This window comes from Mesocricetus auratus, unplaced genomic scaffold, assembly GCF_017639785.1.
Source record: "Mesocricetus auratus isolate SY011 unplaced genomic scaffold, BCM_Maur_2.0 Super-Scaffold_100676, whole genome shotgun sequence".
Taxonomy (NCBI): Eukaryota; Metazoa; Chordata; class Mammalia; order Rodentia; family Cricetidae; genus Mesocricetus; species Mesocricetus auratus.
Genome location: NW_024429266.1, coordinates 25,033,467 through 25,058,097, shown reverse-complemented (window position 1 = coordinate 25,058,097; position 24,631 = coordinate 25,033,467). Strand labels below are relative to the sequence as shown.

Genomic DNA, 24,631 nt, shown 5'->3' with positions numbered 1-24,631 from the left:
ATACCAGAAGGTGAAACTAATACTCTGCTGATGGACCAAAGGAATAAAAAATGACTACATAAGCACAGGGCACTCAGTTATGGCATCTCCATTAGTGCAAAGAAGAGCCATAGCAAAGGCTGGAGAGATAGCTCAGTGGTTAGTGCTTGCTGCTTTTGAGGGGACAGAGTTTGATCACAGCACAACCACCCGTATCTCCAAAGCCTGGTACAGCAACAGCCTCTTCTGGCTTTCATACAAATGCAGATACAAACATGTGCATATAAATAAAAAGATAATCTTCAAATCCAAATCACTCCAAAAGCAGAGGACAAGATGGCTCAGTGGGTAAAGGTGCTGGCCACCAAGCCTGATAATATGTGGTGCACACATGTAGACCGGTGTGGCAGAAAGAATGGACTTCCACAAGTTGTCCACTGACCTCCACACACATGTATACAACACCATGCACTAAAGACTTTTAGCCGGGCGTTGGTGGCGTACGCCTTTAATCCCAGCACTCTCTGAATTTGAAGGTAGCCTGGTCTGCAGAGTGAATCACAGGACAGCCATGGCAACAGAGAAGCCCTGTCTAGGGGGGGTTTCAGCATGTATACAGAGTTACTGGGCCCAAGTTTGTTCTTGAACCCATCTTATAAACCTTGCCATCTGATTTTAACAGCAACAGAACACTCATACCAAAACATAAAGTCACAATTCTCATAAAGTTGCTTGATTTATCTGATCAAGAGATCAGTGGCCACTCTTGTTGCCCTAATCTGACCTATCAGACTGTTCTGCAAAGCACCGTGTGGCGTGATCACTGTGTGGCGTGTTCATCACACAACCCAGTAGTAAATCCCTGAAGGAGGAACAATAGTTAGATGCAGTTCTTTTTCAAATACGGTTTTTCCTTTTGCGACACTTTTACAATAATTTTTACAAAAATTTTTAAAATAATTGGACTTTGAGGGTAGAGATTGGCTCCTTGACATGTTCTCCCACCCCCGAAGAGAAGCTATCAAACAGAGGAAGGTAAGGTTTGCAGCTCTCTAATCCAAGACTGGAAACCACAACAAAATGTAAGCACATGCTCAACATCTGTAGGCTTGGCATATCCTTTTCCTAACCAGCATCTCACGCTTACACATCTGTAGGCTTGGAATATCCTTTTCCTAACCAGCATCTCACGCTTACACATCTGTAGGCTTGGAATATCCTTTCCCTAACCAGCATCTCACGCTTACACATCTGTAGGCTTGGAATATCCTTTCCCTAACCAGCATCTCACGCTTACACATCTGTAGGCTTGGAATATCCTTTCCCTAACCAGCATCTCACGCTTACACATCTGTAGGCTTGGAATATCCTTTCCCTAACCAGCATCTCACGCTTACATTCCGCGGTGGTGAGAGCAGGCTGCACCTGTAGCCTTTTCTGGCACACAGAACTCTTTCATGAAGCCATGTGTGTTTATATTACCTGTATGCTTTTAGAAACATTTTAGTCTATTTAAAGTATTTTTGATCCATACCACCACTGCCACACCGCCACTGTCAAAAAATATAAAGTTAGTTGGCCTGACAAGAAACAATTTGCCCACATGCCTCTCTGGTGGAGGGCATTTTCCAATCTGTTCCAAATGACTCTAGCTTATGTCAAGTTGACATAAAACTGGCCAGCGCATCTTTAAAAAAAAAAAAAAAAGTTAAGATGGAGGCTGAAGTATAAAATAGTGACAGAAAGCTTGCCTGGCATACTGAGGTCTTTGCCCAATCCTGAGCACTGCACACATAAATAAGAAAAGGTAAGTATACAATGGTAAATACTATAACATCTACATCAAATTAATGATAATCACTAGCTGGGTATGGTAGTAGCACTTGGGAAGCTGGCAGGAGAAACAAGAGTAGCATGGTTACACAGTAAGACTCTGCTTCAAAAGAACCAATAACTATTATTTTACTGACAAACAACTAGGTTCCACCCTTTTAACATGACTTTATTCTGGTTATTATAACCTTACATTAATAGAAACCACTAGTCTGGCCGGGCGTTGGTGGCGCACGCCTTTAATCCCAGCACTCAGGAGGCAGAGGCAGGCGGGAGGCAGAGGCAGGCGGGAGGCAGAGGCAGGCGGGAGGCAGAGGCAGGCGGATCTCTGTGAGTTCGAGGCCAGGCTAGACCGACAGCCTCCAAAACAGAGAAACCCTGTCTCGTTAAAAAAAAAAAAAAAAAAAAGAAAGAAACCACTAGTCTGAAGGTGACAGGATTCTAAGCCCAGTCACAAACAGGGTCCCTCTCTAACAGACACCTGGTAACTGCTCACAATGATCTAAGTAACATAGCCTGGGGGAGCTTGGGCACAGCCTAGCTTTGCTCTCCCTCCTTGGCTTGGTTGCTTTTGTTTTTCAACAGAGTATCTCTGTACATCCCTGGCTGTCCTGGAACTCCCTCTGTAGACCAGAGTGGTCTTGAAGGAGATCTGCCTACCTCTGCCTCCTAAGCGCTGGGATTAAAGGGGTATGCCACACGCCCCGTGTATCTCCACCCTTATCACAGGGTCACCAAAACAATTATCCTCTTGGCACGTTCCACACTGAATGTGGGACAAGAGGGGACTAGAGACGTGGCTCAGCAGTTAAAAGTACCTGCTGCTCTTGAGTCCGGCAGTGGTCTGGGGCCAGCCTCGTTTGCAGAGTGAGTTCCAGGACAGCCAGGGCTACATAGAAAAAGCCTGTTGGGGGGGAGGGGTACTTGCTGCTCTTGCAGAGGATGCCGGTTCAATTCCCAGAATCCACATGGTAATTCAAACTATCATCTGTAACTCTAGTTCCAGGGTATCTGACACCATCTGACCCCCCCTGGGCATCAGACATACACGTAGGTAAATCATTCATAAATCTTAAAATTATTTTGAAATTTTTAAAAATAAGTAGGGGAGGCCTACTGCAACTGTGAGCTATTATCTAAATACAACCAAATACATGCCCTTCTCAGTGTCCAGCTGACCTTAAGCTTATTATGCTCACACACACAATCTTCATCACTTCGGAACTCAAGTGGGTTTGCGGTCGGCTCCAATATTCTCCACAAGTTTCTTCCAATCGCAGCCCACGGGAGACACAGAACACTGGACAGTGTCCAGCCCTACTGCATCCTTAACTCGCTGTTTGTGTCCGTGAAAAGCACGTACACAAGAATTCTAGAAATGTCTATATTCAGAAAAGTCCAGCTGTTGGGGGCCAGTAACTATAGGCTGAGTGCACCAGGTGTGCTCAACAATGGCTCCTTTCTCAGAGACACTCACACAGTTAAAGTCACCAGGGCCTTCCGGCTGGCAGCTCCTAAAAGGGCAGCTGCTGAGCCTGCTGCAGTTTCTGGCCTAAAGAAAGGCTTTTTCTCTAAAACCTTCCTCACACAAGAGACAGTTCACACAGCCCAGACACCATCTGGCTATTCTATTTCTAGCAGCGTGTCTTGTGCGAGCTAATCCTTAGGATGCCCTGGCCAGTTCCAATACTGCTGAGGGAGCAGAGCACTGAAGACTGTTCTGCCTCTTGCCATTCACCCTCCAACCCCCAGGATGTACAGGCTCTGGTCAAGGCCAGGCCTGGAGAACTCTGGAGGCCCCACCCCTTGGGGACAGAAGGCCAGGGGGTGTCCCTTGAGGAATGGGGTGGCAATTCTCACCAGCAGCCTCACAGAGACATCCTGGCTAAGGGCCTCTTCCCTGCAAGCAACAATCCCATTGAGTTGCCTGTCATTCTGGGGAACCTACTTCAGAATCAGGGAGGGAAGCCTGGAAACCAGTCAGCCAGGCTTAAAGGAGCCAATCAGCAGGCATGCAGATTCATCACTTCCTTCCCCTCAGTTAACACTTGCCCTGAACTCAAGTGACCTCATCAGCTGGTGGTGGGAACAGGTCAGGCATCTGCCCCTTTGCTCTGGTACTGTAAGTCATACCAATTACTTCCCCTGCTACTATCATTACTAAGTTCTATGGTGTCCATCCCAAGAAGATAACATCATGGCCCCCAGATATTACATCACTCCTTTGGGGCCAGGGGTGTTCCCCACACAACACAGAGGCTCTAATTTACATCAAAAGGTCCATAATTTGCCCTGGTCACAACTGAGAACAGAGTAAAAATCTTATTGATTTGAAGAGGAGCAAACCAACCCTGTTTTGCAGAGAGGTGTCGCTCAAATGCTTCCCTGGAGTAGCTGAAAGCCATCTAGTATTGGAGTGGGGGTCTAAAACCACACATTGCTAAGCAGGCAAACTACAAAGCACACCAACTATAAGGCATGCACACAATCTCAACGAGAAACTCACTAAGCTGCTGCTAAAGTATAAGGGTCTCCAATACCCCAAAGAAGCCATAGGTCATTCCAACAACCCAAGAATTCCGGGAGCCCAAAGACTAGCTGTGTCTTGGCTTTTAAATCCCCAGGGACTGACAGGCAGGGCTTTGGCACAACAGAAGTCCTCCCTCTCTTTAAACCTAATGTCTCTGAAGCATACACTGCTCCTTTTTAGTGTCAGCCTTGATTTAGATTATTCTCTTTCTAGATTCCATCCTAATAGATACAAAACACTTAAATACTTCATAGAGATGGTTCCCTGTGTGTTCTGAATCTCAAGCCCTGAGCATTATAGACACTGATATTCTCTACCCTTCCTTGCAGTCTGCCATCATGCCAATGTCTGGTCACTTAAATATGCAGGTCTTAATCAAAAGGTTCCTGGAATCTGCTTCCTGTTAGATAGTGAAGACTTGATAGCAGCTACCCTGCAGCAACTAAAGATGGACAGTAACGAAATAAAATAAGCCTGAGAGTAAAATGATCACAAATCAGATAAAAGAGTAATGGTGCATGGTATGTTCAGAATATGTCCTCCCAAGTCATGCTGAAACATACTTGTGAATATGACAATATCAGGACTTCGGGCAATATCTTTCATTTTCTATTAACGTGATAAAATACCCTCAGACAGACAGACACGCAGATAGGCTGATTAACACTCCCACAGAACATACTGAGCCCCAAGAACCATGCTGAGGATTTCACTAGTCACTCCTCCTTGATACCCCAATGGGATCAGTTCCAGGAACTCCCCTAGATACCCAAACCCTGCGGATGTTCAAATCCTCTATGTAAGATGACATAGCATCATAGTATCTGTATATAGCCTCCTGGGACTTTATAAATTATCTCTAGACTGCTTATAATACCTAATACAATGTAGAAGTTACACAAGCAGCTGTCATGTTGAGGTATGGATGTGATTTAAATTAATCTCTCCTTCCCTCCCTCCCTCTCTGTCTCTCTTTCTCCCTCCCTCCCTCCATCCATCCATCCAAGTTTGGTTGAAATATAGACACAGAATGTGCTGGCTAAGTTTATGTCAACTTGACACACGCTAAAGTCATCTGAGAAGTGGGAACCTCAATTAAGAAAATGCCTCCATAAAAACTAGGCTATAGACAAGCCTGTATGCCATTTTCCTAATTAGTGGCTGGTGGGGGAGGGCCCAGTTGTGGTTGGTTCCATCCCTGGGCTGGTGGTCCTGGTTCTATAAGAAGGCAGGCTGAGAAAGCCATGGGAAGCAAGTCAGTAAGCAGTGCCCTCCATAGTCTCTGCATCAGCTCCTGCCTCCAGGTCCCTGCCCTGCTCTTGACTTCTTCAATGTTGAACAGCGAAGAAGTGTGGGCCAAATAATAAGATGCTTTGGTCGCAAAAGCATGGTGTTTCATCACAGCAATAGAAACCCTAAGACACAGAACCCATGGCTGATGTGGGTGTCATTACCCTCTCTTACCCAACAGGAAACAAGTCACAGAGAAGAAGATGAAGTGATCGGCCCGTGACCAGGCATGGAAAAGCAGCTGGGCATAATCACTGCACTCCCTCCCGGGCCTGCTACACTTCAGAGCAGATGGAAAACTCTCTTCCTGGAGCCCCAAGACTCTTCAAACGTGGTGTAATGCCAATGTGCCTAAACCGCTTAGGAGAAACGCATCATGGGTACAGCTCTATTCTTCCTGCAGGTTCTCAGGTGCTTACTCGGTCTTTTGGGAAGGTCTTTGTTCTAATAAATACTTCACTATGAAGGGGAAGGTAAGCCACTTCTGTCTACAATTAGTTCTTCTGGTTAGAAGGCTGTCTGAGTGTATGCTTAAGGAGGCATACATTGCCACTCTAGGAAGCAGGTGAGTGTTCTAGAGGGAAATGAGTGGCATGGCAAAGCTCATCACATATATAAAGTGCTACACTTGTGCAGGCATCATGCCATGAACTGACAAACCCCACTCAGATAGAGAACCAGACTAAGAACAGCAGCGTTCCTACTCTCTCACCAAGCAGCAAGCTAACAGCCACGAGTTAAGTGTGTGAGAGGAAAGGGAAAAATGCAGGACGATACAAATACTACGACTGTTGCCACAAGAGAGAGATGGCAAACACAGAGAGGAAAAATACAAACGGCAAACTGGTTAGCAATAAAAGCTGTGGGGTTTGGGGCCCAGTGGTTAAGCATACTGACTGCTCTTCCAGAGGTCCTGAGTTCAATTCCCGGCAACCACAAAGTGGTTCACAACCATCTATAGTGAGATATGATGCCCTCTTCTGGCAAGCAGTTGTACATGCAGATAGAGCATTCATACATAAAATAAATAAATCTTTTTTTTTAAGGTTCTGGGGTTCTACATCATCAACATAATATAAGCAGAAAGGTAGGAGTAGGAAGACACTGCTCACATAAAACCAAGGTCTAGGGTCATTCAGTCAGGTTACCAGCTGTGCAAAGGCAAAATTTCAGGCAGCACTGTGGTGTGGGATTCAGGTTACCCTCGCAAACAGTCATTCTGTATAAAGAAATGAATTATTCTAGCCTCCTCTTCCTCAGCCTAGAGCTGAACATGGGATCTGTGGCCACGCACACAAACTGAGGGAGACTGGGCTTGCTGCTAGCTTTGCTGAATCCTCTGGATAAGGTTCCTCTGAGAGCTCGGAGCAGAGGGGAGGGATCATACTGGAGGCCAATAACTTCTGACTGGAGGACACAAGTGGAGGTCCACTCCCTCCACCTCTAGCCTGGGGGCTAACAGACAAATCAGGGTGGGGAAACTCAAAACACAAGGCCCCTTGCCCCAGATACAAAACCCACCCACAGGGAAGACCCCTATCACAGATGTGCTGAGAAATGAGAGCCCACTGACTGCCTCTTGTGTTCATAAAACAGTGAAGAGCAGACAGGGGCAAGAGAGGGTAATGGGGCAACTATGACCAAAGTCCATAATAGACGCCTATGAAAACCCACAAAGCCCACCATCTTGTACAATCCATCTAAACTTGTGAAAAAAGGAAGATGCCTGGGTGAGGCAGGACAGTGGCAGATCGAGTGAAGGACCACGTGGACCAGCAATTCCGGTAGACAACGCGACAGCGCTCAGCTGAAGGAAACACTTTTCACTCTGCTCTTCTACTCTAATACCTATGCAGGCACTGGAACCCAGAGACCCACCGCCTAACACTGATTTTCAATTTCCTCGTTGCTTCTCACCCGGCATCGGCGTCTAACGCCCAAGTGCAGAGCGGCGGGGAGGACACGGCATGAGCCAAGCACCTCCGCACCTTCCTCCCTCCCTTCCTTCCTTTTGGAAAGCCGTCTTCTACTATCTTTGAGAACTAACTCATTATTCATTCTTCATAACTCCTGAGAAGAATTCACATCCTTTACTGGCAGTCAGTTCTCTAGGGTGTTTCTTACCAGTTTTGTTGGCTTCTTATTCATTACCACCCCCAGGATCCCCAAACTCTTCCGGAACCTCACACTATATATAAAAACTAACTCATGTCTTAGAAAAGGCAAAACACAGAGGTAGTATAAATATCAGAAGCTGCTAGGAGATAGTCCCTGTTCACCCATCTCTTTCTCGTGCCTATCAAGGCAGGCAAGGTCCCCTGCTACTGAAATAGTGGGCATGTCCAAATCTACAAAATGCACAGCACCAAGAGTGAACCCTAATGTGAACAATAGGCTTCAGTGATTATGCTGTACCACTGTAGGTTCACAAAGCACTGAACGGACCACTCTAGTGGGGTGATATAAAGGAAATTCCTATACTTACCGCTCAATTGTTCTATGAAACTAAAATTGCTTTTTAAAAGTCTACTTTAGCAAAAGAAACTAATCATGTAAATTACTATATGTTCCTGCACTTGTACTCCAGACAAATGAAAAATGTGCATAGAAGCTTTACTGTTAGAATAGAAAACTCTTGGTCAAGAAAACAGAATCTGTGGCTTGGATGGAAGCCTAACATTCTAATTGGGCTGTTTCAATCACTGGCTCAGAGACCATCCCTAGGAAGGTAAGCTCCCCTTAACCCAAGCAAAGAAGATAGGCAGAATAATTAATCCTTGAAGGAGTAACACAGGGTAACAGAGTGTAAGAGGTAGGCAAAAGTTCACTGGCCAGTCAGTCTCTTGGCTTCTTGAGAATCAGGGATGGAGCAGAATCAAAGAAAATCACATCAACCTTGGTCCTCTCCACACATGTGCACATATGCAACACCATACATACACAAAACCACACATAGTTAGAAAAAAAATGAAGAAAGCTTTACTAACATTAAAAAGTATTTCCTCCCCAGGCGGTGGTGGCGCACGCCTTTAATCCCAGCACTCGGGAGGCAAAGGCAGGCAGATCTCTGTGAGTTAGAGGCCAGGCTGGACCGACAGCCTCCAAAACAATACAGAGAAACCCTGTCTCGTAAAAACCAAAAAAAAAAAAAAAAAAAGTATTTCCTCACCCATAGATTTTCTTTTAATTTCCTAATCTTTTCTCCATTTCATGCCCTTTTTATTACTGGGTGGTTCCTTCATCCTGTTTGCCTCCCCAAATACCAAACAAGTCACAGGAGGACCACAAGAGGGCACCAATCCAGCAGCTCCTGACCCTGTAAAACAGGCCAGAGCCACAGGGAGCAAGCACAGAGGGCAGATGAGACCCAAGCCAGTGGTGAGGAGCTTTCTGGGAACACTCAAGAGTGCCAGGCAGACCTGCAGCTGTGTGCCCCATGGAATCAGAAACCCAGGCTTTCCCGTCTGCTGGCTAATAGCTGCACGTTCCAGAAAGGCCTTTCTGTGCAGTTCTTGTCTTACTTAAACACATGAACCATTTCCCACTTATGTTCTGTTGAGTAAGATCTTGTTTCTCCCAATCACAGGAAATAGCTTGTGCACACACACATTTGTGGGTAAAGGTATACACACACACACACACACACACACAAACTCCTCACGCTCTCCCAAAACTACATGCCTCAGTAAAATCAATGAGGAGTTTCTGCCCACCCCATATTCCTTTAATGAAATAATGCCACATATACAACTGGAGAAGCAAAATAATGAAACAATAGTGTGTGTTTCTATCCTAGACAACCTCCTACTTCCCTCAAGATCTACTTCCTGTATCTCGTGGGCAATGGTTCCTGTAGAGCTCCCTAAGCAAACACCCATGGGTGTGTGTGTGTGTGTGTGTGTGTGTGTGTGTGTGTGTGTGTGTGTGTGTGTGTGTGTGTATGTGTGTATGTGTGTATGTGTGTATGTGTGTATGTGTGTATGTGTGTATGTCTGTGTGTGTTTGTGTCTGTGTACACTTACACACATTTGTGTGTGTGTGCACGCACGCCACAGTGAGAAACTTAATGCTCTCCCTCCTGCATCATTTAAGCGAAAACCCTCTTGGCAGACACTGTGTGAAGCTCAGTAGCACCCGAACAGCAGCTATCTTCTTTCCCATAAGAAAATTACCCTTTATCAACAGTACTGAGAAGACCTAGTTAGTTCTCCCCAGACCCAGCTGAAACCTTGCTTTTACATTATACCACAAACAAAGCTGAGCCCAGCAAAGCTAAACTATAGGATACTTGGAACGTGATACCCAAAGCAGAGAACCAAAAATCAGGAAGGTTGGATTTCATGGAAACTGGGAAAATTTTTTGCATCAAAGAGTACTATCCACAGAGTAAAAAGGAATCCTGTGGGGTGGAAGAAAGTGTCTGAATTCACATGTTGTTTGGGGAATGGTGTCCTAAATAAAGAACTTCTACTATAATAACCAAAAACCTGGTTATAAAATGGGAAAAGTCATGGCCCAAAGATCTGCAAACAGACAAAAAACACAAAGGAAGGTGCTCAACAATGATACCCACCATAAATGCAAATCAAAAGCACAAGGAAATAGCCTTTCACACACAGTAGAATACTTTCCAGGAAAAAAAGTGTTAGAAAGACAATGGTATGGTAATGCCTAAAATATTATTCATAAAATCACCATGTGACATCACAATTCCACATCTGGATGTGTCCCCAAAGACTGAAGGCAGAGGTTGAAATGCATACGCATATACTCGTGTTCACAGCAGCACTGCTCACAACAGTCAAGAGACAAATGCAACAACCAAGCCCACTGACAGATAAAGGGGTAAACAAAAACAAAATGTTGGCTATACATACAATGGAAGGCAGCCTTCAATGATAACTTGTGCTAGCGAAATAAGGCAATCAAAAATACAGATACTAGACACTAGAGAGATGGCTCAGTGGTTAAAGAGTACTGCCTGCTCTTCCAAAGGTCCTGAGTTTAAGTCCCAGCAACCACGTGGTGGCTCACACCCATCTGTAAGAGATATGGTACCCTCCTCTGACCTGCAGGCAGCAGAACACCATATACATAATTAAATAAATAAATCTTTAAAAAAAATATAGACACTAACTAGCTAGTCCTCACATTTCCATCTCTTCTCTATTATTTTTTTCTCCCTAAGACAGGGTTTCTTTGTGTAGCCCCGACTATCCTGGAACTCACTCTGTAGGCCAGGCTAGCCTCAAATTCATAAAGATCCGCCTGACTCTGCTTCCCAAGTGCTGGGATTAAAGGTGTGTGCCACCACCATCCAGCCAACAATTCTGTCCCTTTCACCAGCATCACCCAAGGCTCCTCGAAGCCTCCTGGTGTGGAAGAGCACCAGGAGCTGGGAAGATAAATACCAGGATTGACAAAAATCAATGGCTGAAAGCAAGAGGAAGACAGCCCTGGAAAATGGCCAGGCAGCTGCAACAGATAGGCATTGTGCAACATTTGCAGTGCACTAGGAGACCACATTCTAGGAAATTCTCTGTGGTATCTGATCATGAAGAAACCAGAAGTGGAATTTTGTGGTTACACTAAGACCCATCCTTCAGAGATCAAATTTAATTTGCTCGTTCAGATGCAGGGTATTCTTCCAACTGGTGAGCTACTTCTGTCAAGCCTGGTAGAGGTCATGAGTGGTTGCCAGTCATGTGCTCGACAAATTTCAAAAGGCAAGCAGAAATGAACCCACATTCTAGTCCCTTAATGGGATACAAGCAGGACTACCCTCATGATGGTGCAGAAGTCAGAATCTGAGTTAGTGATTACAGCATGGTTGGTCATGCATGAAAAGTGTGGATCTAGCTAAGGACTCTTTACAGCTATGGAATCACCACAGTCAGCTGCTGGGATCCTGCAAGAGCATATGCCTAATAAATCTCCTCTTTTGTTTAAAAGAGAATGACAGATACTGTAAGAGTCTACAGCAGCCCAACTCATAGAAACACAGTAGAATGATGATTGTCAAGACCTGGGGAGAGGGGAAACTAGTAAGTATTAGCAGGTACAGAGCTTAAGTTGGAGAAGACAGACTTCTGGAGTCCAGAGATAGATGGCTGGGACGGCTGCAAACTTGATTCCCAGAATGCTCCACACGTCTTAAAATGACAACTTCATGTTGTGTGTATTTTACCACAACTTACACACACACACACACACACACACACACACACACACACACACACACACACACACACACACGAAAAAGAAGAAAACCTTTCTTCTCCCTTTGCCTCTTACCTATCTAAATAAATCACGGGCTATCTATCTGATTAGCCTTTGTAACAATGCCAGGGAGAGTCAAGGCCCTGAACTACAGTTGGCTGGGAGAGGTCTCATCCTGTAATCTTTTCCTGATTTTAGAACTCATTTATTCATTAACAAATGCTTCATTTTAAGAAAAAGAACTAATCAGTATATGACCAACTCCCATCTTGATGTGGAACTCCTAAGGTGTTGGCTTCTTGGTGCAAGCTCCAAGCCCAGCATAGGCTCCAATGTACCAGTGAGTTCCCTTTTCCAGGAAGACATAAAAGATGGCTCCATCGGAGTACCTTTGCTCTCTGCCTCCTTGCCTCCCCTCCCCCACTTCATTCAGGCTTACAATTCATTTCTCCTTCATTCTTCAGCTTCGTGCCAGACACACATAAAAGATCTGTCCACACAGTGCAGTTTGGAATGGAGTCGTGTGAGAAACAGGGTTTAAGAAAGCAACTCTATCCTTTTACATGCAGGGGTAGGGGGTGGGAGGGAAGATGGAGATTACAAAGCATTGAAAACAGATGTGTGACCATCCTCCTGGGGAGAAAAGCGGGAAGATGATGCTGGAAATGGCTGTTCTCCCAGCGTCTTGCCCCTTGTGATCACCATGCTTGCTCACAGCAGAGCAACCCCAGCAATAACGCACCTGGGAAACTTCCTCGGATGCTATCAGCAGCTAGTCCCAAAAAGTCTGCCCAACAACTGGCTATGTTTTTGCCAATAAATCTCATTTCTACATGTTTGTTCTACAGAAATAAAAACAACAAAAATTTGCAGGGCTGGAGAGATAGCCCAGAACACTAGCTGGTCTTCCAGAGGTCCTAAATTCAATTCCCAGCAACCACATGATGGCTCACAACCATCTGTAATAAGATCTGGTGCCCTCTTCTGGCCTGCAGGGATACATGCAGACAGAACACTATACATAATAAATAAATAAATAAATCTAAAAACAAAGAAGAAAAAAAGAAAAACCTTAATTGTATCTAAAAGCAAAAGTATGTTCTATTAGAAAAAAGGCAAAAACAAGTTTCATAGACATGTGTACATATTACCTACACACATGAACTCATGGGGGGCCAGGGGAGATGCTCACTGGATAAAAGGCTTGCCATGTAAGCCCTGGACCCTTAGGTAGATCGCCAGCACCCATGTTTTAAAACAAAATGAGCATGGTAGCATGCGCCTATAACCTCAGAGCTGCGCACAGCATCTGGTTCCAATGACAGCTCCACTTACCCCACATTCAAAAGAATGTCTCCTCCTTCCTGCAATACTCCACAGTCCCCAGCTTAAGACACATTGCCACCAGAAAGTACACTCACTGTATGGAACAGCGAACACATTTTTCTCTTAACAGTGGAACACGGAACCTGCCAGGCCTAATTGTTCTGGCTGCTGTTGTGGGTAGAGCCCAGGACACTGCACACTATGGACAAGCACTCCACAGTGGTCACAACCCAGCCCTAGCATCTCCTCAGATGCCAATTTAACCCACAAAGCTGGTGGAACACTCAGGCCCACCTAACGTAGCAGAGAAGACCCTCACTGGTGAGCACTAATTGATGCTGCTTGCAGATACAACAACTTCTATTCCTCGATTTGGGTTTTTTTTTTTTTCCTGTATATACTCACAGCAAAGGGCCAGTACAACTTGTTTCCCAAAGCACAACATACATAGCCTGCCTCCTCTACAGCCTCCTCTACTCCCAACCCCTCCCCTGCCCTGTTCTATGTACCCTGAGAGATGAGCCCTCGAGTACTAAAATAGTAATGGTCTGGAGGCCAGAGCTCTACAAGGACATAAGAGCTATTCAGTAACTTCCCTTGCACCGGCAGGCCCACATTTCCTATGTTCCCCTCCAGGATGGAGGCAGCTGAGGGCCAGGCAAGTAAAAATGACCTCTACTGAACCAAGTGCCTGACCGACTTCTCTGTTTCTACATACGAATTTAATAGGCTTTTTTTCCAGACTTTAAAGGCTGCAAAAGAAAGGAAAGTCACGCAACACTCCTCTGAATCCCAGGAGCCTCCCTGGGATTCAGATGCCAGCCAGCATAGCCAGATCAGGCCAACTTGCCTCAAAAAGCAAGGTGGACAGTGCCTTAAGACACCCAAGTTTGCCCTCTGGCATCCACATGGTCACATGTGAGTGCATATACACATGCATGAACACACACACACACACATTACCTGAAAGCCCTAGTGACCTCCAGGTTCCAAACTGGGGAGGGGGGGAAGAGCAGGTACAGCAAGAGGCCTCCAGTGCCCCTGCCCCTGACTGCCGTCACTAAGACTGCTTTGGCCAATACTCACCCCAATGTGTGTTCTCTGCATACAGCAGTATCCTGCCCCAGATGACTGGGAAAAGGCAAGGGTGCTTTGTCATACTGCATGAAGACGCCCTTAGGGCCAGAAGTAAGATTAGCACCCTAGAATTTTATCACCTGAGACTAAATGATCAAAGAAAGAAAACAATTACAGGACTGTGCAGCTGGGTACAATGGCAGACACCTGAAATCCCATCACCCGGGAGGCCTAGTTGGACTACAAAGCCAGGCTAGACCGCATCTCAAAAGGACAGACAAGTGAGGAAAGACAAATGAACAAAGAGGCCGGTGCAAGCTAAACCAGGTGACTACTGTTTCTCAGGCAAGCATTTGGCAAGGGCTTCCAACGTTTCCCACGAGGGACTCATAAAAGAATAAAAATGTTGAAGGCCTCCATCAGAAGCCCTTTGATCTCAAGCAGTGTCCAATAATTATCACCTGCCTAAGCAAAAAGATCAGACAATTGACTAGAAAAGAGATGGTATGATTTTGCTGGAGGTGAGGCAATATAGTGAGAAAAACAACAGTTGTAGGCATGAGTTTTCTGGCCAGGTTAGGGACCCTTGGGCCCCAAATTAACACACAGACACTACATTATGAAATGTTGGCTGATGACTAGGGCTTGTTGGCTAGCTCTGTCTTAATTATTAACCCATTACTACTCATCTATGTGTGTCTACGAGGCTGTGGCTTGTTCGGTAATGCCCAGCATGGTGTCACTCCTCCGGCAGCATCACAACTCCGTTCTGGAGGCTCTCTTGCCTACCTTTCCCAGACATCTCCTTTCTTAATCCCGCCTATCTTCCTGCTTCATTGGCCATTGACCCAACACTGTTTTTTTGTTTGTATGTTTGTTTTTCAAGACAGGGTTTCTTTGTATTGTTTTGGAGGCTGTCCTGGTACTCACTCTGTAGACCAGGCAGGCCTCGAACTCACAGAGATCCGCCTGCCTGTGCCTCCCGAGTGCTGGGATTAAAGGAGTGCTCCACCAATGCCCAGCTGACAAGTGTTTTATTCATCAACCAATAAGAGAACCATACACAGATTAACATCTGCCATCAAACAGAAACAACAAAACCAGATCTGATTTATACAAACCCATGTCTGACTCTAGATGTGTCTTCTGAGTTTGCACAAGGTAGCTCCCCTCCTCCCAATAAATTCTCTCCATCTGTGAGATGACCAACATAATTGTATGCACAGGTATACAATATAAACCAGAGCCAACTGTTTTACTTGTCTGACACATTACTGCTAGGGTCTGATGTTTGCCCCCCACCTCCAAACTCACTTGTTGAGACCTAATCCTCAATGCAATGTCAATAAAACAAAGGGCTCTGGGAAGTAATTATGTCACGAGGGCTCCATTCTCATGTATTCCACTGGCGCCCTTAGACTGAAGGGCTAGGGGAGACCTCAGGCCTTTCCACAGTGAGAGTACACAAAAGCACTGTCTACCATGCACAGTCAGCCCTCAGACACTGACTCTGCCAGACCCACAACTGTGACCAATCTGTGTCTGTGTATAAATTACCCAATCTACAGTATTCTGCTACTAACAAACTAGCAGAGAGACAGTGGCTTTATTTTCTTTTTTCTTCAAGAAGAGCTTTAAGTCCCTATTCACCCCTGGTAAAATAGTAAGCATTTTAAATAAAGTCTGAAACGCCCTATGATCTTATTATCAATCGTCGCAGATCTAACAGTATTAACAGAAACCAGGGAGCTTGCTGAACGTTGGTGACTTGTGCCTTTAATCCCAGAACTCGGGAGGCAGAGCAGGTGGATCTGAGTTCAAGGCCAGCCTGGTCTACAGCGTGAGTTCCAGGACAGCCTCCAAAGCTACACAGAGAAACCCTGTCTCCAAAAAAAAAAAGAATGAAAGAAACTAGGGAGTGAAAAAAAAAAAAACGGTGAGAGTCTCAACTAACATTAAAACTTACCCTGCATAAATATCCTGCATGCACAGCTCTCTGGAGTAAGTGCTAGAGTCCTTACTTACAATATTGGGCCCACTTCTTCCACCAGCAGTGGAATCCAGCAAGGGCTGAAGGAGAGAAAGGAGGCATTCCAGGAGTGGTGACTTTAAGACAAGGCAATGGTGGGGGAATATGCACAGATAAGAATAGCAGCTACAAGAGTGACTGATGCAGACTGAGTATCTCCCGTTTGCCCTGCAGCATCAAGAGAATGCAAGGATTCATAGCAGTTATAGTGACCCAAGTCTGGGGGAGGGGAGTCTGGACCCCAGGGACATATGGTAGGGATCTGAGCCTGCGTCAAAGTTAAACAACGACCACTCAAGACCCTGGCTCCAGGCACAACACAGAGTGGGAGCCGGGTACCCACAAAGAGACTGGAATCCTGGTGCCAGGCCCCTGCAGTAGGCACAGGAGGCCAGTGATAGGCAAAGTGAGGTGGAGCAGGGAATGGGGGACACAATATACCTTTCACTCTCAAACCCACTGTGTGTGAACACCGTACTATTTATAGGTTCAAAGACATCAGCCCAAAGGGACAGAATGTGACTTTACTGAGAACCAGAACATACACAGACACGCAGGAGACCAGAGGTTCAGTGGGAGCTAAGCAAGTCTGACCCATGGACAGAGAAAAGCAAGCCCCCGACAGAAGAAGGAGATGAGGGCTGGAGCAAAGAGGGTCCTTCTCCAGACAACCAGAAAACTTGGGATAGCCACTGGTGTCACCTCTGTTCCCAGAGTGCAGGCAGCCTTCTCCGTCACAGGGTAGGGTGAGAGAATGACAGGATAGTTTGTCCCCAAAAGTTAAAAGTAAACCCAAAAAGGATGTTTTTAGGTGAATTTCACTCCAGCCTGTATTCCTGTTAGCGATGATACACACTTACTGATATATTGTAGCAACAAAAGCAATCCCACCTGACATATGCTGCAGGTGCCAGGCTGGAGCAAAGTCTCTTCAGCTTATTTCACCCCTTTCCAGGAGGAATCTTTACACAATCCCAGACACAAATCAAATGTTTACTATTCAATATTGAGGGTTATTTTAAACAAGCCTCTTGGTAATATATAAGTTTGCCATTCATTAAAGATAAAAGCATGTTAATGAAGGGTAGCCTTACTTGTTCTTGCATTACAAATTCTTTATTTTCTACAGAAAAACCCAGGAAAATAAACTTGCAGTATCAGAATGTTATTCACCTAAATGCTATTTACCTACTTGTAAACAGTAGAAGAAAGGTCAATAAGTAGTTTTAAATTCTTTTTGTAAAAACATATATTTGAGCCACATGTATGCCTTTAATACCAGCACTTGAGAGGCAGAGACAGGTGAGGAGCTCAAGGCCAGCCTGGTCTTCATAGTAAGTTCCAGGGTAGCAAGGACTACATAGTGAGACCCTATGAATGAATAATGGATGGATGGATGGATGGATGGATGGATGGATGGATGGATGGATGGATGGATGGATGGATGGATGCGTGCATTCAAGCATGCATACATACATACATGCATGCATGCTGAGGCTTTAGTGTTGACTTCTAGATTTAAGAGCACTTGTAACTCTTGCAGAGAACCTGGATCCAGTCCCCATCACCCATATGGTAGTTCACAAACATAGTTCCAGGGCATCCAAAACCATCTTTTGACCCTTGAGATAACCAGGCATACATGTGATACACAGACATACATGTAGGCAAAACACTCACACATAAAATCTTTAAATTTTGACTAAATCTTGGTTCAAGATGGAGACATAGATTATTTGCAACACTTTTTCAAAATTAATCGATATTTTTACTCCATAATGGGTACTGCTGAAAACACCCCCATCTGTTTAATAACATCCAAATTTGTGAACTCTCTCCGAATTCTAAGCAAAAGAAACTCAAGTCAGCAAGCCAAACAGCAACTTTTTAAAATTAAGCATTTCAATGCAACACAATCCAAGATATACTGATATATACCAATATCACATGCTGAGGGATGACATCAGGAAGTATAAGTCTTTGTTGCTCGTAAACAAAAGTTTCCAGAAGACCAGAGAATTCCATATGTTCAGTAAAAATACTGCAATTCTTAAGTTCAATCAATAGTCTCTAAGTGGCCCCATTAGGAAGGCAGTGGAACACAGTGCCAAGTGCTCGGAACCAAGACTGGCTGCAGTGACTGCTGGAAACACCATGACTCATTAGCTAGTTCACTTCTGAATTAGCTTTTAGTCTCTGTGCTGTCAGAAGCCTTTTCCTGTTGCCACCACATCAAGTCACAATCTACAGTTCAAAATTGTAATCTAAAGCATTCCACATGGCTCAGTGCATAGAGGTACCTGCTGCCAAGCCTGATGACCTAAATTCAATCCATAGGATCCACACAGTAGGAGAACTAATTCCCACAGGTTGTCTCCTGACCAGGAAGCAATGTGGGCAGAACACACACACACACACACACACACACACACACACACACACACACACACACACACACACACACACAGTTAATTTAACCTTTTTCTAAAAGAATCTGTGATCTAAAGAAATTAATTTATGATTTATTCAGCCCCAATATTCTCATAGCTTAACTCAATAGTCCCTGAATGAGGGACTTGGAATGATGATTGTATAAAATAGTACCAACTCCCTCAGGAGTTAACTATTGCTCTGCACTGTGCCAGAGGCCTAGTCTCCTATTCTTCCTTGCCTTGTCGGTCTGTAAGAATGATCCCTGAGCAGGCCACTGCAAAAATCTCCTTGAGCAGGCCACTGCAAAAATCTCCTTGGAGGTTAAAGTTTCTAAGGCACCAGTGCCCAAAGTGCTAAACCTGCTTCCTCCTCCAGCTGGGCCTCTCCTAGGCTGAGATAAATGCCAAGCAAGAGTCAGGACAAGAGGCCTACAGCATAGGATGTGAGGCAGGAGCTGTAAGCTCAGTAGATTTGGGGACGTGTCCAGCATGTCTGCTTCAAAACCTCGTCGTACTTGGCCACTCTCTCCAGAGGCAAGAAAGATGCCAAAACCAAGCAGAACAGCTGGCTACTTGCTTGTTCACCGGTCAGCAAACAGCTAATGTAAGCAAAGCTGCCAGAGGCAGATGGGACTCACGCCACTTTGCAGGACAAGCAGGGCACTATTAACACACCCACCTTCACGGAGGCACAGGGCTTGGAGGAAGAGCTGGGCAGACCCACACATGAACCCTTGTTTCCATCCTTTGTTAGCCCGGCAACCCCGGGGAAACTCTCAGCTTCTCAGGGCTGCCACGGGCTTCCATTTGCTTTCTCCGATGTAGCAGAAAACTAACCACGCCCCACACCTCAGGACACAGCACACAGGCTGTCCACTATGTACTTACACACAAGCCTAATATATTCTCAGAACAGTTTTTGGAGGGGTCTGATAGGATCGGACTTTCCCCAGTTCCACTCCCATGAGCAGTCCCAACCTTCTCAGAGAGCCAATTCTAGACACTTGGTCCAGAAAACTTGACAATGGTAATGGTACATCATTCAAGCACTGTGCTATTAGCCCACGTCTGTCAATCAGACCCCAAACCGCTGTCTCCAATTCCTACAGCATTCTGAGTGTGAGCACACATGGCCTCCAAGTCATCCAACCAGCTCTGTCTCCATACCACCCTGCCACCCTTCTCCCCCTGGCTAATTCCTGCTCAGTCACCTTCTTGCCATCTGCCTCCTCCATCGCCTCCACAGCACATCTGCTACCAGCCAGGTACTTCCTGCTACTCGGCACTCAGTACCTTGTGGTGCGCTCATATCAGTTGTCTATTGCTTACTAATCTTGAGTCACTTCTCTTTACACCTTAGGATGTCTGTCTTAGTCACTTCTCTTTTCATAAACTGTAGGATTAGCTAGCTGGGTGGGTCTTGCCCTGAGAGCACCACTCCCTGTAACTCCATTTCTCCTCATCTCTTGCAACACAAACCAAAGCTGGAACTTTAAATTCCCTGCTGTTCTTTTTCTCCTTAAGGTGTACATTTTGTATTTCATTGAGGATTTGCGTAAGAGTGAACTACATGGCCGGGCATTGGTGGCGCACGCCTTTAATCCCAGCACTCGGGAGGCAGAGGCAGGCGGATCTCTGTGAGTTAGAGGCCAGGCTGGACCAACAGCCTCCAAAACAATACAGAGAAACCCTGTCTCGTTAAAAAAAAAAAAAAAAAAGAGAGTGAACTACATGACAGAGGTTCTTGGCCTATCCATCAGGAGACAGCCATTGTTGAACTGCTCAGACACAGCCTGTAAGCCACTCTAATAACCGGCTATGATATAATAATTAATATGTCTATTAGTTCTGTTGTTGGGGGAAGTTCTGTGCATTTGTCAATAAAGTACTGTTGAGCCAATAGGAAACCTAGATAGGGGGGGACTAGGAGTCCAGGAGAACTCTGGGAAGGAGAAACACAAGAGAGTCAACATGTAACGCCATGGGGTAGGAGCCCAGAACTATTCTCCGGTAAGAGACATACTTAGATTAACAATTATGGGGTAATTACTTAATTCAGAGCTAGCCAGTAAGAAACAAGCAAGGCCAACAGCTTCATAATTAATATAGCCTCCTGTGTGTTTATTTGGGGACTACAATGTGGCAGAGCCCAGGCGGCTGGCGGGGGATAAACCAAAGCGGCTAGCAAAGGAAAAGCTTCTCTTTACATTCTGTTCCTTTAGAGAACCCTGACTAATACACTGCCCAATTAATGCCTTGATGCGCTCTGACCAGCTGAGCTGAGAACATAGGAGTCAAAAACTATAGCTCAAGCACCAGCTCCCTGTGGTCCCTTAGGAAGACTAAGGTCTTCTCAGCCTTAGTTTTACTATAAATTTATGGGTTTTTTGGCGCGCGTGTGCGTGTGTGCGTTGTTTTGTTTTGAGATGGGTCTCGTGTAGGTCAGACTAGCCTCTATCTTATTATGTAGCCCAAGATGATGACCTGAAACCCCTGATCCCGCTACAAATATAGGTGTGTACCACCACACAGTTTTATGTAGTGCTAGAGACCCAAACCATGGCTTCCTGCATGCTAAACAAGGAGAGCCTCAGTTTAAGATCAGCCCATGCTGTATAAACCCTTGCCCACTAAATAATACTTTAAAATGTTAAAGCTCATTTCTTTGAAATTTATCACAAGTTACTTAGAGGAATAAATCTGAAGACATCGGCAAAGTCACCTAACTCCAAACTGAGAGACATCCTACCCAGTTGGGGGGGGGGTGAACATCACCATTTCCTCTCCTAAGACTCTCGTTGACTAAGGATCAGCTGAGAGATCAGCTGAGGAGGCAGGTGTAAGAAACAGTAACTGTGGGCCATGGGTGCTGAGCCAGGATGCTTTCCAGAGACCTTTAAATCATCTCTGCAGGTGGTGAGGCCCAAGCACAAGACACCGCCTCCCCGTAATCGCCAGTGTCAATGTGTTAGTGAGAACTGAAAAGAAACCCCAGACCTGTCAAGGGCCCCTAGTTAACACATACCCTTAATTTTCTGACTCTGGACACTTGTCCCAGCTAACATGCGCAGCTGCCAGAGGAATGACATCCACTCTGGGAGTGTGTTTCAAATTAATTACCGACTAAAGCTTTCCAGCTTCCACCGAGTGAGCCCAAAGCCAGGAAGCTGAGAAGGTTAACAGGGAACTCACTCCGGGCAAAGTGAGCAGATGCGATTTGTCATGATCATGTGTCACAACCCCAAAATATTGACTGAAATCATCTGAAGTCTCTCTCCTTCCAAGATATTCCCCTGCCAGTTACAGCAAAAATATACACAGAACGTCAGCTAGGGCCTTTTATGACTTAGAACTGGCTGGAGGTGGGAGCTCCGGGGCAGAGCACTCGACACCTGTAAGGTCCTGAGTTTTATCCCCAACCCCAGACTAAGAGCCAATGGGTGGGGCACTCAACTATAGTCTGTCTGCTACATAAGCTATGTGTGGTGGTTTAAATGGTGGTTTAAATAAGAATGGCCCCCATAGGATCATACATTTGGATGATTGGTCTGCAGTTGGTGGAACTGTTTGGGAAGGATTAAGAGGTGTGGCTTTGTTGGAGGAGAAGCATCACTTGGAAGCATCATTCCCAGTTAGTGCTAGCTCACATACGTCCTGTCTGTCTGTCTGTCTGTCTGTCTGCCACCCCCTAACCTCCCCACCCCCGCCCCCACCCCCATCCCCACCATCTCCCTTGTGGCTGTCTCAAGATAAAAGCTCAGGCTACTGCTCCAGTACAACGCTTGCCTGCTGACATGCTTCCCATCATGGTGGTCACAGACTCCTCTGCCTGCTGGCACTGTGAGCTCCCAATTTCTTGCATAAGTTGCCTTGGTCATTGTGCTTTATCATAGCAGTAGGTAAGTAACTAAGAAAATACCATGTCCCAGTAAATAATTATTTAAAATTTAAATTTAAAAATCACTACATTGAAGACCACTACAAGTTGCTTACAAAAGTTAGGCATAGTGCTACAGCACACACCTTTAATCCCAGCACTCAGCAGCAGAGGCAGGTGGATCTCTGAATTCAAGACCAGCCTGGTCTATATTGCAAGTTCCATGCCAGTCAAGTCTACCTGTCTACCAGTAATACCTTGTCTCCCCACCACCACCAAAAAAGGCCAGGCATGGTGACACGCATCTTTAACCCCAGCACTAGCACTACACTCAGGGGTCAGGAGGCAGAGGCAGGTAGACCTCTGAATTTAAGGCCAGCCTGGTCTACAAAGCAAGTTCTAGGACAGCCAGGGCTACAGAGAAACACTGTGTTGAAAAACCAAGAACAAAATATTTAACTAGTTACACAGTATTTCTATATTTAAATGTAATTATGTAATCAAAAGTTGATTTTTAAAGCATATGGTATATGGGTCAAGGCACTTGCCACGATAAGCCTGATGACCTGAGTTCAGTTTCCCAGATCCACATGGTAGAAGCCAAGAACCGACTCCTATAAGTTATCCTCTGACCTCCAGACACATACACGCACAACAAATAAAATGTAATATTTTAAAAGCTAACAAGAACATGGCAAAATATGCATAGGTTATTTGCAAATATCATACCACTTTATTTAAGGGACTACAGCACCCTTGGAGTTAGGTTTTACATATATAGAAATATTTTAGATTTTATGATATGCTGCACTGGAGTATATATAATCACTTTATTATGGACAATGTTTCATGATTTTAAAATTGTGTGCCTATTTTCACCTTATTCTCATAACATCAGGGTGTCATGGGCAGGATACTCCTCATTTCATAGGTGATCAGAAACCAGAGATTTCCACTGAGGTACAGTTTGGTGGTAGAGTACTGACTAGCATGCTTAGAGTTCTAGGTTTAATCCCCAGCAACCCGCTGTGGGTGAGACAGACAGACAGACAGACAGACAGACAGACAGACACACACACACACACACACACACACACACACACACACACACACACACACACACACACACACACCATCTTGCACTGGGGCAGGCAGAAGCTGAGCAGACTAGTTCCACTTCTCCGTACCTCTTCTCAGTGTCCCTTTCTGGTGATGATAAGGAAAAGATGTTCTGTAGCCCTGCATTTGTTCAGACACCCACAGAAACCCTGGAATGTACAACTCAGCTCACAGACGATATGTGGGCTGGGCAGAGCAGAAGGAGCTGGGGGGGGAGGGGTGACTGAATATACATGTAAGACAGTTTTACTTCCTGCCGTGCTGGAGTCTGTTACTGTTGAAACCTGTTTAACTGTGGGTGCCACTCTGCAGCAAGACGGGAGGAAGCAGGAGCTGCTGCTATATATAAATGTCTTATTTTGGGGTCGTCTTTCATCCAGACAAACACTGGGAATGGGGTTTTGTGAACCGAATTCAGAACGACACCTTGCAAATGCCCTGCACACTGAGGCCTGCTGCTAAGACCTTCTGAACAGAGCCAGACAGACCCTGTCTGATCGTGATCTGCAATCAGGGGGAAACAATGGCTTTTTTTTTTTTTCATTGATTTCCCTATAGAGTAAGACAGCTTCAAACAGGGAATGAGGGCTGGATGTGGTGGTCTACAACTTTAATCCCAGCACTGATCTCTGTAAACATGAGATAAGCCTGGTTTTTATTAGGGCAGCCTTGTCTATGAGGCCAGCCTGCTCTATACAACAAGTACCATGTCAGTCAGGGATACACAGTAAAAACCTTGTTCTGAAAACAAAAACAAAAACAAAGAGTAGGCTGGCAGTGTAGTACAGTTTGGAGCACCTGCCTAGCACAGGTAAGACTCTGGACTTGAGACCCAGCAATGCAGAAAAACAAATGATGAAAAACCAGAAAGAAAACACGGGCTGTCAAGCATTCTGCACTGCAGTAGTCTCCCCCTTCCT

At 45.3% G+C, this 24,631-nt stretch overlaps 1 protein-coding gene across 1 annotated transcript in view; it reads right to left on the bottom strand.

The window, feature by feature from the left end:
- Uck2 (uridine-cytidine kinase 2) overlaps positions 1-24,631 on the bottom strand; it is a 61,251-nt gene that overhangs the window by 16,582 nt on the left and 20,038 nt on the right. The gene's annotated exons all lie outside the window — the stretch shown is intronic.